General features: G+C 36.5%; 1 protein-coding gene across 3 annotated transcripts in view; it reads right to left on the bottom strand.

The window, feature by feature from the left end:
- Positions 1–12,179, bottom strand: part of LOC145674327 (uncharacterized) — a 53,202-nt gene extending 41,023 nt beyond the window's left edge. The window contains exon 1 of one of the 3 annotated variants that reach the window (XM_081744252.1): positions 12,099–12,179. The gene's annotated coding sequence lies outside the window, so the exon portion shown is untranslated. Of the gene's footprint in view, positions 1–746; positions 2,561–11,384; positions 11,814–12,098 lie in introns of those variants that run through there. The other 2 variants (XM_081744254.1, XM_081744255.1) reach the window with 2 other exon arrangements.
- Between the last annotated feature and the right edge of the window lie 1,024 nt (positions 12,180–13,203).

Below are 13,203 nucleotides of genomic sequence, written 5' to 3'. Positions count from 1 at the left end.
TCGCTTGAACCTGTCCCAAATCTTGTCAATCACCACGCCAACGACGGTGTTGACGTGCCCATTGCAGTCTGAGAAGTTTCTGTTGCTGGCTAACGGAGGCCGACACAATCGTATGCGTGCCATCAGTCCATTCCGCAGCAGACGGCTTTTAACCGTTGACGCACACGCGTCAAGCCAATAGTGTGAACAAAGCTGTGCAATTTGTTATCTTCTTGTGGACAAGATGGCAGTCATCCTATGCTCTAGTCGCGTTGCATCGTCGAGTATCCGCTTGTAGCTATGTAAAATCCTCTCCACACTCGCATCATTATCGTAGTAGCATACCTTGTACAAGACGAACTATCTTGGTATGATATACCTGTTTCCCGGAGATTGATCGCTCTCTCCCGTTTGAAACGAGGCCAACGAGAACACTGACAACAGCCCCGAACTGTCACGGGATCGCACTGGTCCGACGTTTTGATCTTGATATATATTGGTATTTCTTGAAGTTACATTTTCAGACGAATGTGGTGGCTTCTACGGACGTTTCAAGTTTTGAATATCTACAGATACTTTATTATATATTTTAGTACATAAAAGTACAATGTAATATTTGTGATTTTATACAATATTTGTGTCCATTGCAATGTTTATTTTACTTTATTACCTGAGCATTATAGAAGGGTGTGCTGAAAAGTTCTGATTGTTATTAATACCTTGGGTTATAGTGAACATAATTTAATGAAATAAAAAACAATCTGTACCTTGACATCTATGCTTCAGTTCTGGAACATCAGCTACGTACATAGTTACCATCCACTTCAACGCACTTCCTCTTACGGCGCACCAGTCCTTCAATGGGGTCACAGTAAAAATCTTTGCCTTTCGAGCGACACCACGATCGTACAGCGCTGGACCTCCTCCTTGTACGAGTATTTGGTAGATGTAAAATTCGATGAGTGCAAGATCAGGGCTGTATGAGGGTGTGGGACGACAGTGTATCCAAACTTCAATATTGAGTCGGTGGCCAGCTTGCTTACGTGGTTGTCATTGAGAAGAATAGACGCTCCATTGTTAGGCTTGACGCGTGTCAGTCGAGCCTTTAGCTTCTTTAGGATCTTGATATACCGCTCTGAGTTCGCGGTGGTATCTTTAGGAAGAAACACGAGGAAAACGCCGTTCACATCGAAGAAGAGTCAGCATGACTCTTCACACAAATCTAGAATTTTTTGTAGTTGGAAAACCTTTGTGAATTGTTTTAAATGGCTTGGGTCGATTCCTGTGCTGTGTTGCCTCATTTTCGAACGGTACTCTCATCCTCTCAGGTCTCACTATATATAACTTGCACCTGGTAAAAAATTTAAGCGGGTAAAAGTCCTTCCGCCGACAAAAAAAAAAAGATTGCTGCTCTTTGCTTTAACCACACGTCCATCCCAGCCGCCATCCTAGGCAAAACTTCTGATATCGTGGTCAGATGACAACTAACGTTACGTAGCGTTGTAGGTAAGGAACAGAGGATATCTTACATATGAAAACTAGAGGGATATTAACCAGGAGGAAAACTTTTCAGCCTGCCCTCGTACATATATATGGTACAGTTGCGAGTTATATAATGGAACTTGGCGTAAGCCCAAAACTACACATCTTTTGTTAGGAGCACAATCATTAAGTGGGCCTGGTCTAAATTACGTATAATTAATTTTATTTTCATGTGGCCATCCCCGCTGACTTATTGGCAAGCCCACACGAGTCTGGAGTACCTAGTCTCGGATCATTCCCGGGAGGTGTGTTTTCAAGTTCTAACGCATCAAGGTGGTTCGGATTCTATATACTATACGGTCGTAACATTGAGACAATAAACAGTATGCTATTTGAGTTGAGTTGATTTTGAGTTTAACGTCTCGTTCAGCAGCGAGGCTATATGAGACGTGAACCTACTGATTAACGAGGAATCCATCTAAACCACATGAGCTCCCGCCGGGAATCGAGCCCGGGTCTCTCACGCCAAAGGCGCGTACGCTAACCGCTTAGCCAAAAAGGAGCTCAGAATGCTATTTATTTCGATACTAATATACTAGAACGATTGATGCCTATTTCGCAATGGTTAAGTGGTAAAACGTTCATCCAATCCATGGAGAGTCTGGATCTATCCCAATTCCAGCCAAGTGAGCTTTGTGGTGAATGAACGCTGTGTGCGTGGGTCTTCTCGGCTTTCTCAGATTTCCTTTTATATTTTTTATTTCAATAATCATTACTGTCACCCTTAGCCTCGAAGCATAATTATGAGATTAAACAAGTAAACGAACTAAAAAGAAGCCGTGTGGAGTAACGAATTTTTTATAGATGCTTTAAGAAAATGCCAAAACGGAAGATGAAAAAAAAAACACGAAACATACAGAAACCAAAGATTGCTTAACAAAAGAAGAAACAATGAAAAAATGAAATGAAATTTTTGAGTTTTACGTCCCACGGTTATGCCGGTTAGGCTAAAGGAGACGGTGATTATGAGAGATGAATGAAATGGTGGAATGAAGAAAGTGGGAGGAAACGGGAGAACCCCGAGAAAACCCACGCACACGGTGTTTGTCCACCACAAAGTTCACTTGGCGGGAGCAGGGTTTGAACCCAGGACCCCAAACACCAGAGGTGAACGCTCTACCACTGAGCCACCGCGGCACAAGAAGAAACAAAGAAAATAAACTACTATCTGCTACTGAGTTTTTCAGATTCACAGAAACAAAAGCTGATACAGAAATATTTTGAAAACCCTCCTTTTTCAATATTTATTTATTTTTTACAAATAGTTTCTCTTCAAAGATGACCACTACTAAACTAATTATTAGAGCTTTCCATTTTACCTCGGTAAAATTTTCACAGAAGGTAATTAATTTTTTATGTTAAACTATACTCCCAGTGAAACAATTTTGAGTTGATTTTAGTTTAGCGTCCCTTTCAGCAGCGAGGCTATATGAGACGTGGACCTACTGATTAACATGGAATCCGAACCACATGAGCTCCCGCCGGGAAACGAACCTGGGTCCCACACGCCAAAGACGTGTACGCTAACCGCTTAGGCACGAGTGAGCTCTGCCAGTGAAACAATCACGAGCTATCAACATATGCATGTTGAAACATTTCATTCCACTGTGTTTTCAAATTCTATTTGTTACTAAAATTTTTCAAAAACTTTATTTGCGCAGAGAGTTTTAAATTTTATTTATTTATTTTCTGAGATTTTCTTGTCCCTTATTCAAACGAAAAATGATATTAACATCGAATTTCATCTGTAGCACGTTTCTTTTTTAAAACATTTTTGTTGACAACATAAAAGTATAATCGCATTGCTGGGAAAATATTTATAGAAAAACTATAAATATTATGAACATAAATGTTGAACTCAGGAAACGAAATTACGTGGAAGAGACAGAGAAGTTCATATCATAGACTGAAACAGTGTGAAATTATATCTTTCTTATAGTCACGGTGATTTGCATTATTTTTCCTAAAAAAATACAAACTGAAGACTGTAATATGTAACGTTTTTGACTGGGAACATTACAACCAAAAGGTAAGATATGAATATCCAAAGCGCCTATTACTTTACGTTAGAGATATTATAAAGATAACTTCAGTTTATTTTGGAATGTCATATAATGCCTACAGAAAAATACTATTTTAGTGAAATAGAGATTCATGCTCGATATAAATTCTGCAGGTCATGGTCTCCGATTTTCCTGAAATCAAGATATATCATTCTAGAATCAAAATGATTAGAATCCGTATTTTTTTTTTTTTCTGCATTATACAAAAAATTACTAGAACTAAGCCAAGCATTTAACGCAGCCCAGACTTTCAATGACTGTACACCAAAGGTCATTCTATGACGTAACGAAACTTTAGTTTTTGAAGACGGCTTTTTGAAGAACATTGGTGTCAAATTTATTTTATTTTTTTTTTAATTTTATGCTGTGCAGTTACTTCTATGACAAAGCTTTTCAGATGTTAGTGCCTATTTTCAAGACTTTTAGTACGTAAACGTCCGGGTATATGAAATACATTATAACTCAATTAAATAAAAATATTTAGATATACGGCTTTGCGCTCAAACGTCCTCTTCTTCTCAAATATCTTGAAAATTCTTATTTATTATAAACTATACAATGCAACAAGTTGCAAGTTCCTCGTGAAACTTGTTTCGTCGGGTAGTGTAAAGACCTAGTGCGTACGTCATTTAAATTTTGATATGCAAATGTCGTATCAAAATCTTTGCATATCAAAATGGAAATTATATGTAAATTGGTAATCATATATACTTTATATAAAATAATTTAAATATTTAATCATGCTAATTAAATGTTAAAAGCCAACAATATGTATATGCTTTGTATTGAATTCATATCATTTTCATGAGAAGAGATGGAAGAACTTCAAGTACTAAGTTTTTTTTTTTTTCTGGAGAAGATTTCTAAATTTTCAACCTGAAGTTCAGCGAACTCATAGCCTCCAGCGGAACACACACGAACAGCAGTTGGTATAGTACAACTGTTTCCAGCTTACTACGATTTTCAAGACTAGAGATTGGACTATCCAGAGATAGTGGTACGCAGAACTACAATTGTATGTCCAGGACTAGTGGATGAGAGATGGGTTGGCTACTCTCCGATATAGCGCCGTTCAGTCGTGAACATGGCTATTGTATACTAGTCACACATTGGTGTTGGTTTTTGGGAACAATAAGGTGTTACAAACGAACTCGATGACGTATTTTGTCACCTTACCCGCCTCCCCCGCCACGGCTCTAGGCCGACCTACCGTCAGCCACGGCGCGGAGTAATATGTTTTTGAAAATGTGAGTTGGTTTTGGGAAATTTGATTTTATTTAAATTTAAAGGTTCTTGGATGCAACCGAATATAAATTATGTTTATTTAACACGGTATGCCACATGTCCGAAAGTATCACGTACTCTTTTAGTAGGCTTAGACAGTACTATTTACAGGCAGTTTCTTGAACCCGTTGAGCGGTGTTCGTCTGCAAAGATGGAAGAGGCTTTCTGCCAACCAATGTATCCGGAAGACAAATATATTAATTATCCCCACATAAGGTAATGACAGTCATGTATTATAATATATTTATCAAGTAAATTGTATAATGTTGATAATGTAATGTGTAATTTTGCAGTATATATGTCAAATAAGCAGGGATGAGTAAAATTAAGTCCAAGTTTGTATTGTGATTACACCCCGCTTCAGACAGGGTTTGTTTATAGATGGCTCCACCTGTCACGTGAGTGCTTGATGGAAGGGGGAACGTGTATTTTTTTAAATATGTTTTGTTTTTTTAATTGTGTTCATAATCTTCCGGTGCATAACATATGTAGCGTTATATATCAATATCTTCGTTAAAGATCAAAGAATTATGTAAACTATCTGAAACTCACCAGAGTGTGTATATAAACTAGATATTAGGGCATAAAAGTGGTGACCTATTTAGGAATTCGGTAGTTACCACAAGAGAGAGGGAACGTTGACCCATAAGAAAACCGGTAGACCAAAGGTGACTCTAGGTTTTTCTAGTTCCGGCGAGCCTAATAACTACGGTCGCCAGGGAGGTCACAGGACACTTCGCTCAGAGAGACGAGACCCTTCGGGTCTGTTCATAGGGCACTTCGTTTTTAGTCAAAAAGACACTTCGGTCCTAGACACAGGAGACTTCGCTTCGAGATACACGACAAGACAGTTCGTTAAGTGACATTGTTTTCAAGTCTTTGCTAGTATATAGCAACTACGATGAAATGTACAACATAGTGCTTAGATAGCAACCGGGGAAATATCTCCTATATATGACCCCATCGGGAGTGTGATTTTTTTTTTAAAGTAACTTTCTTTAGTTACATTTTCGTACATATAGTTAGGGGTGTTATTTGTACACCATGACCAACTATTAAGTGAGAACATGTACGTACTCAGAGGATATTAGTGACGTGTGTTGGTGGACTCACCGTGTGGCTCACCTTTACCATGAGCACACTTCCAACCAGTTTGTTTTTTGATAATACACAGTATGTTAGTAAATCTGTCGTCAGCAGAAACATTTATTTTTCTTTTTGAACTGTGCATCGCAAATTAGTGCACCACGAACAATATATTTTTTTTAACCTGTAAAGTTTGAAAATAGTGGGACTTTTTGCACCACAGCGCACCAAATCCAGTAAGGCGTGACGAGCCTATGTCACCTTTACTGTGATCATGATGACAGTTACTCTCTATATTTAAGAGAGAGATGCCAATGCAGAGATCTACGGAGACAGCGTGATCTTCAAGACTGATCGTCAAAAACCGTACTATGTGGAATAAAATTACGTCACGCATATACGGAAGAATGCATGCAGATTGGAGGAACCAGACAACAGTGAAGACTGGAATCATTCAGGACATTTCTGTGAAGACAACAAACTTAACACGCGTGGACTAGAACTATTGGTATAAGTAAACACAGTAGCTACTGCCACATAAGTATCATTTTTTTTTTCGTGTACAGTGTTCTTTGTGAAACCTTGTGTACATAGTTCAATTCAATTCCGCCAAGGATATATTAAATCGTTATGAAAATTTATTTCTACGTTCGTTTCATACTGCAATTCCTGTACGTATCCTGAAGGGTTATTTGCTGCTTGGTGAGTTTCAAAATATATATAAAATGTTGTGTAACTTCTGTTTTTTCAGGTGGACTTCGTTCGGCGACTTCATTTAACTTACTGCAAATAATATTCCTTGTTAATGTGTATTCTGTTGGTGTCATTAGACTCAGTCTCATGTCACATGAGCCGCTACTATTTGTGTAGCCCATGAGTCACTTTGAGAGCGTAAAATCAGGGTAGGAAGCATGAACTATGAGACCTGTGTAGATCTCAAAATCGGGATTTTCTTTTTAATTTTAAAAGTAGCATAGATCTACATAGGAGAATTTTGGATTATCTATCAAATTGAATTTTGTTATTAAAGAGTCTCTACATTTTTTTTTATTCAGTCTCTACCGCAACTAAAAAGTTTATAGTTCATGGGACCCACGATGACAGACAGTCTTCCCTGGTGTGACGTAAGACTGCTGTCGAATGAAGAGAGAGAGACATACCTCACCATCACTGGTACGCCTTCCTCTTCTCTCTACAGGGCCTCAGCCTAATTTACATGCTTGACACTTAATGTCATATGCAATTTTCTGCACACCTGTGCTTTAGAGGTCATTTTACATTTGGCACCCGAGCCTGAGGCTCACTCGTCTATCCACAGTAGGGAATTAATATTAACGTTCAGTACCTACAATGTTATCAGCCACAGTACCCGGAATAACTCGAATATGGCTGCTCAGTGAGGGTATGCCTTATGAGGCGATACATTTGTAAACTTTACAGAAGAAATATATGCCTTATTTCAAAAGGACAATATATATAAGTATTAAAAATATGAGGAACAATCCCTGATAATATATATATTTTTTTAAAATGGTAATCAAAACTGAGTGCTTTCAACCATGCTACAGTCCATATTACAACAAGGATGACCTTATAAAGTACTTACATTACACAGCCATACACAATAAATAAATAAATAAATAAATAAAAATAAAAAAAAATAAAATAAAAGTTCTTTGCTCCACACTCCAAGGTATGGATTGGATGTATTTCGTTACGCTGAATCCGAATTTCTAAACCCCTGGATGACTGAATTTGTCTATTTTGTTTCATGGCCGAAAAACGTTGCCCATTTTGGATAGCAAGGATAACACGTAAGCCAGCCATACAAAAAAAAAAAAAAAAAAAAAAAAAAAAGTTCTATTCAGAGGACCCCAGAGTATGGAAACGACGTATTTTAATACGCCGAATATAAATTTTCAAACCACAGGACTATTTATCGTGTCAGTTTTCTTTTATGGGCGAAAAACAAGCGATTTTGGATGGGAGGGCAAAAGTTTTTCACCCACAAAACAAAATATAACGGTTAATCAATCTGCACTTTCAAAATTTGGTTTCTGCATAATAAAACACACAGAATCCATACCCTGGGGTTTGTTCTTTGGCATCGTTGTGTTACGTGTATATTCCCTATCAAAATTCGCAAAAGTTTTTTCGTCCATAAAAACAATGACAACATAGATTGTCCTATGGTTTCGAAATTTGGATTCTGCGTTACAAAATACATCGAATCTATATCCTGAAGTCCGATGCACAGAACTTTTATTTATTTATTTATTTATTCGTTTATTTATTTGTGTGTGTGTGTTTGGCTATTAATACAACTAAAATTATTATTTTAGGAAATAATAACGTAAAATAAAATAGCACAAAGAACATAATGTAGATTAAAAATCGCTTTCATATTAATGAACGAATACTCAGTGCTCATTGTCTCAACGAAAATGACCAGGATTAAATATTAATTACAGTCACAACTAGGTGTTGCATTAGCATTTTCTCGTTTTAACACTGGAAAATATTTTGAAATATCCTGTTTTAAAGAAACATGAATTTGTAAAATCTACGCAGAAATCTTACTTGATTTTACAACACAATAGCGTGCAGATCAAGTTTATGCACATTAGTGGAAATATTTGTTCAAAAGTTATAATTTTTTCACTAATTTTCTTTTCTTGTAATTAAAAAAAAAGAAGAAAAGACTGACATGAAACTACCTACTTATCGTACATAAAGTTCAAAGGACCACAAAAATTAATTTTTAAAAAATAACAATTTTTACACGATTTGCTTACGAAATACAGCGCTCCGACACTATAAAAACTAGTTTAAAAAACATAACAAACCTATGCTAGGGGGATATTTAAAAGCAAGAAAGCTGAGTAAGGGCAGACCAAAACTGTTAGGCCGGTTCAGAAGTTCCTTCGAAGACCTCACGTGTCAGTTGCAGTGAGTATGTACGTAAGCAAAGGTAGTGAAAACACGGATTTTTCAGAGTAATACGAGTTTGTAAGGTACTTGTAATTGTTTCACACTAGTAACACTAGTTTTGTAAATACTGTATAAGATACAGCTTTCCTACAACGTACAAAAAAAAAAAAAAAAAAAAAAAAATACTCCGCCGGCACAACATAGTAAATAATATGATCACTTTTTATATCTAGTGACTTACATTAGTATTTGTGCCGTATAGTAACTTGAGTATTTACAGACTTAAAAATGTTAAAATTTTGTCATTTTCAGAAATTTACTGTCACTACTTTAGAAAATGGTTCTCAATAATTCGTCAGTACACATTCACTTTAGGACATAACAGTGTAAATATTGCGTCCAAGAGTATATAATATAAACTAGTTTAAAAACCAGAAACCAACCTGTACTAGGTGGCCACCTAAAGGGACGACTGCTATCAAACCGAGTCATGACAGGAGATAGTAGGAGCGACAGAACTGTAGCGGGGAATGTGTCCCTAGGCGCATTACCAAAGGTGAAAATGCACGTAAAAAAGGATGTCGCTAGTTATGTTAGGTTAATCTGTGTGGCCCCGCGTAAAGTAGCCCCTAACGCTCTTGCCCTCGGTATAAGCGTTCCGGGTTCGATTTCCGATTGGGACACTCGGTCGAAAAAGTGTAAATGCTTTTTTTAGGCCAGCCACCTTGAATGAGGTTTCCGAAGTTTTCCTCATTCATATCAGGCAAATGCCGGGGCGCTACCGAACATACAATACCTACGTCGCTTTGTTCCTTCACCAATCCTTTCTCCCTTCATTTCCCGGAATAGTGTACTCACCGAGAGACGTCAACCCTCAGACGTGACTGGCTAAATGGCCATAGATGCCGAAAGCCCAGGAATCTAAAATCCTACATCCTAGGTTAATTCCTTTCTTAAGAGACGTACTGTGATAACTTTACAGTTTACAACTCTGACACTACCTTCAGGAATCTATGGACAACTGATTCGTTTATGGTAGGGCAGGGTGGTGCCCGATCCTCAGACGAAAATGTATTAAATTTCTTAAGATTTTTCCAATACAACAAAGAATATATAACAACGCTTTCCGGAAAATCTTCTTCGGGCGCCCATGCGTCCGATACATAACCATCTGCGTGTTAACATTTATTTCAGATGATCAACGAGAAGTTTTTATTTGAATGTGAAACCTTTCCTCCATTTCTTTATTTTCAATGGCTTCTCACATTTACCGCACTTTGTGCTCAATTTCAGTAATCCGTTCTTTTCCACAAGATGTAATATCTCTTCTATTTCACCAACACACGTTGTTATAAAACTGAAAATCAAAATGACACATACAACTCCCACTTATCGATAGATATAACTAACTGCCTCATTACACTCCAATGTGTGACGTCAGCATGCCTCCAGTTAAAATAGTACTAACACGACGCAACTTTTATCAAATCTAAATAACACATTAAACTTATTTAGTTTTAGGAATTTTACCAAAAAAAAAAAAAAAAAAAAAAAAAAGGGGGGTATGGTTAGTACAAGCGGTCCAGAAGCACGTAGAAAACGCAAAATTTACAGGAGAAATGAGAGATACAAGTACTTAGACGTAACCAAATCTAACCTAACCTAACATAAACTAACGTAAGTTAACCTGAACTAACCTAAACTAACGTAATATTAGTACAAATAAGCGAAATTCTATCATTTCTGGAAAATTATGCGAGACTCCTACACTAATATAACATAAACTAAACTAACCTAACGTAACTTAAACTAGCCTAACCTAACTTAAACTAACCAACCCTACCCCAAACTAACCGAATGTGAGCAGAATTTACCAAAATTGTAACATTTTTTAGAGAAAAGAGCTGGACCCCTTCTGCTAAACATAGGCCAAAAAAAAAAAACTATGAACCATTTCTTTCCTCCAAATTTTACGTACTTTTAAACATAAAACACAGATGTATTATTTACTATTTAATTCTCAGTCTCCAGAAATTTGTTCCCTCTGAATATGTCATTAAAGCAGAGTATTGAATTTTCCCTCTAAATTTAGAAAAATGTAATGTGCCTAAACTTGACCAGCTCTAACGGGTGCTGGTGTAGTTTTGGCATACCATGTTTTGGAAGATTTGCATGTAAAATTTAATACTTTGTATGAAAAAACATGATAAGTAACAAACTTCTGCAGCCGACAGAATTAAATACAAAGTAATAGAGCTGTATTCTAATTTTACAAGTGTAAGGTTACTAGTATAAAATCATTACAAGTGTTTTACGACGGATAAAATGAGTGAGTGCATATCAAAGATGACTCTATTAGATGTTATTTTCTACTGCGGTATATTACTGCACAGTACACACAACCTGTTTTATGTTTACAACTGGAGCGTTACTAGTATGAAACCATGCCAAGTGCTACTGAAACTCGTATCATCACCAAAACCCACTTATTTTCCTTACCTTCGCTTACCCGCATACACATCCGCGCGTGGCCACTAGCTTCGCCCTGCCCTGACTCGCTTATATAGCAGCCGTGCTTTTTAGTGGCCACCTAACAGGTTGTTTTGTGGTTTTTGCAGTCATTAAATAATTAAGTGTACAATAACTTAATAGAAGCGTCATTTCTATAGCATAGTATAATAAGTAGATTATGGAAAAGTATGGTATGAGAGGTGTTACTACTTTCACACCATAACACGAGTCTCTGTATCTAAAGCTTAACTTTCACATCTAATTACAATAGGAATGTTTTGTCTTTGGGTAACCCTTATTGCTAATAACTAATTCCGGATTATTTGCATGTTGTCCCCAGAAACTTTTTTTAAGCGTATATATTAACTGTACAAAAATTCTCAGTAAGTTTCCTAACTTTCTAAAGCAAAATAAATCATATTCTATGTTTAAATTTGATGTTCGCAAGTTCTTAGTGGTTAATGTTACTACTCGGTATATAAGTTTTGTTATTTTTTTTTTTTTTAGGACTGTATAAGTATCTTCTGTTAATTATGTTATAAATGTATGAAGTTATAAAAGTTATTGTTATGTATGTATTACTCTATTTGTAAGTTTTTATGCATATATATAATTCTTTTATAATTTTAATAACTGTATGTGTACTTGAAAATACTCTCATTTGCATATAAAACAGGCGAATAAATAAAAAATAAGCTTTACCGGCAACCCACATGAACCGAACTACCATTCAGAGCAGTGTTGCCAATAACCTCTGAAGAAAATAGAATAAATGGACTTCAAATATAAGCTTTTTTTTTTTTTTTTTTTTTTTACTTAAAAAGTGGTTAGATTTTGAACTGCTAACCTATAACCCATATTGTAGATATTTAACCCCCTTTTTTGTGTGTAGGATTGTAAGTGAGTTATAATAAAATTTGAATTTTATTTGCTGAAGACTAACAAACAGCATACATGACTTTAAATTATAATAAAATCCATCAACAACTGATCTGATTTGTGAAAGTCAGCAGCCATATTCAGTAGCGTAGCGTGAAGTTTTGAAATGGGTAGGCTGAAATTAGATTCAAAGCCAGAGGGTGGCTAGGAGGGCCCAGTCCCCTGAAACTTGCAATTGTTTGTTGTATGTATATATGAGTGTAAAGTGAATTCAAGTTGCGCCAACCCCTCTAAAAAACTATCCTGCCCTTATTTAAACGATAACATCTTAGTGTTCTGTCTACGGACCTGGCTGTAATGTTTGACAGAAAAATGGTAATTCATGCAATAGATTTCTAATACAATGCAATGAAAAGTATAAGAGTAGTTCTGCTTCATATTTCCCTTACATATGCGATACTCGCACATCACACATACACTGTATTACTATTTCAAAGAAACAAATAAAAACTGATATAGGGCTATCTTAATTTTTAATTCACCAAACCATAGACACAAACTTAAGCACTTCACCCACAACAACACCTATCAGCATACTAATGAAAAACAATAGTTTTGCAGCTCACAGTCAATTGATGCTTTTTACAGAAAAAAACTAGTTTTAGAAGAACTTTTTACAGAAAAAGCTAGTACAAAAAGGCGCTATACCACATCTGAGACCTCATTTATATCGATCTTCACTAAACTTGCGGGTCGCAACTAGTGCTCTCAAACGGGTCGGGTCGAGTCGTACTCGGGTCGGGTCAGCTCGGGTCAAATCAGTCGGGTCAACTCACTTTGGTCAACTGAGTTTAGGTTGAGCTTAAACTCGGCTGGAGTCGAAAGCTGCTGTTTTTCACTAGCTGCCTAATTAAAAATAGCAATTTTT

This window comes from Thermobia domestica, chromosome 17, assembly GCF_964235325.1.
Source record: "Thermobia domestica chromosome 17, izTheDome1.hap1.1, whole genome shotgun sequence".
NCBI lineage: Eukaryota > Metazoa > Arthropoda > Insecta > Zygentoma > Lepismatidae > Thermobia > Thermobia domestica.
Note: the sequence above shows the minus strand (reverse complement) of the source record. Positions and strands in the feature narration are given on the sequence as shown.